General features: G+C 42.0%; 1 pseudogene; it reads left to right on the top strand.

Moving 5' to 3' along the window:
• Positions 1-538: 538 nt before the first annotated feature.
• LOC123852040 (large ribosomal subunit protein eL19-like) lies at positions 539-1184 on the top strand (annotated as a pseudogene).
• The last annotated feature ends 857 nt before the right edge of the window (positions 1185-2041 follow it).

Below are 2041 nucleotides of genomic sequence, written 5' to 3'. Positions count from 1 at the left end.
AAAATACATCACTCTGTTATATAATGTAGAAAACAAAATGAAGAATTACAAACCAAAACTACAACACTACGAGCTCTTAGACTACTAATTGCTTTTTTAAAAACACATTAGTGTGGGGCACCTGGGTGGCTCAGTCGTTAAGTGTCTGCCTTCAGCTCAGGTCATGATCCCAGGGTTCTGGGATTGAGCCCCGCATTGGGCTCCCTGCTCCACGGAGAGTTTACTTCTCCCTTTCTCTCTCCCTCTGTCTCTCCCCCTGCTTGTGCACGCTCTCTCTCTCACTCGCTCAAATAAAAAAATAAAATCTTAAAAACAAAACAAAACAGTGAGGCACCTGGCTGACTCAGTCAGTAGAGCATGCGACTTTTGATCTCAGGGTCGTGAGTTCGAGCCCCATATTGGGTGTGGAAGCCTACCTCAAAAGAATTAAAAAAAAAAAAAAAAACCAAAGAAGTAGATTAATTCTCTTCAAAAAATGAAAAAAAAATATATTAGACTGGAGTTCATTCTTTCCATCACTGTGGCTGCTGCCCTGTGTATGCTCAGGCTTTGGAAGAGGCTTCCTCCAGTGTCCTCCGTTGTGGCAAAAAGAAGGTCTGGTTGGATCTTAGTGAGACTGATGTAATTGCCAGTCCAACTCCCATCAGCAGATCCAGAAGCTGGTCAAAGACGGTCTGATCATCTGGGAGCCTGTAACTATCCATTCCTGGGCTCCATGGCAGAAAAACACTTTGGCCTCGCCAGAAGGGCCAGCATATGGGCATAGGGGAATGAAAGGCTACTGCCAGCACTCAGATGGCCAAGAAAGTTCCCTGGATGAGGAGGATGAGAATTCTGTGCTGGCTGCATAGAAGATCCTGTGAATCTAGGAAGATTGATCACCACATGTATCACAGCCTGTCCTGGAAAGTGAAGGTAACATGTTGGAAAACAAGCAGATTCTCATGGAACACATCCATAAGTTGAAGTCAGAAAAGGCTCACAAGAAGCTTCTGGCTGACCAGGCTGAGGCCTGTGGGTGTAAGACCAAGAAAGCATGTAAGTGCCTTGAAGAGTGGCTCCAGGCCAAGAAGGAGGAAATTATCGTGACTCTGTCCAAGGAGGAAGAGGCCAAGAACTCAGACTCCCCCTCTTTTGTCTGTACATCGTGGCCTCAGCAATTACGTAGATTAGTCATTCAATAAAACAAACCTATATCTGCCAAAAAAAGGTATTAGTCTTCTAAATCATGTAGAAAACAAAAAGTGGAGTTACAAACCCATGTGCCCATGTGTTTACCTTTACTAAGATATTTCTTCATATGGCTTCAGATTACTGTCTAGTGCCCTTTTGTTCAACCTGCAGGACACCCTTGAACAAATACTTCTTTCAGGACAGGTCTAGTGGTAATGAACTCAGGTTTTGTTTATCTGGAGATATCTTAATTTATCCTTCCCTTTTGAAGGGCAGTTTTGCCACATATAAGGTTCTTGGTTGACTCTTTTTCCTTTTACCACTTTGACTATATCAGCCCATTGCCTTCTGCCCTCTCTAGACTTTCTAAGAGAAATCTGCTTTATTGAGGATCTCTTGTATGTGATGACTTGCTTCTCTCTTGCTGCTTCCATGATCCTTTTTGTCTTTGGGCTTCCATAGTTTGATTATAATGTATCTCAGTGGGGTATTTTTGAGTTCATCCTGTTTGGAGTTCATTAACTTCTTGGATGTTTATATTCATGTCTTTCATCAAATTTGGGAACTTTGGAGTCGCTATCTCTTCAGGTATTCTCTCTGCTTCTTTCTCTCTCTTCTCCTCTGGGATTCCCACAATGCATAGGTTTGTCTACTTGGTGGTTTCCTTATGCTCTGTTCATTTTACTTCAATCTTTTCTCTTTCTCTTCCCTGGACTCAATAATTTCCATTGACCTGTCTTCAAGTTTTCTGATTCTTTCTTCTGCCTACTGAAATCTGCCTTTGAATCCCACTAGTGACTCTTTCATTTCAGTTATTGTACTCTCAGCTCCAGAATTTATTTTTGTTTCTTTTTAGGTTTTCTCCTTT

This window comes from Mirounga angustirostris, unplaced genomic scaffold (assembly GCF_029215605.1).
Source record: "Mirounga angustirostris isolate CCGP_5_RB_7025 unplaced genomic scaffold, mMirAng1.0.hap1 SCAF_10, whole genome shotgun sequence".
Classification (NCBI taxonomy): domain Eukaryota; kingdom Metazoa; phylum Chordata; class Mammalia; order Carnivora; family Phocidae; genus Mirounga; species Mirounga angustirostris.
Note: the sequence above shows the minus strand (reverse complement) of the source record. Positions and strands in the feature narration are given on the sequence as shown.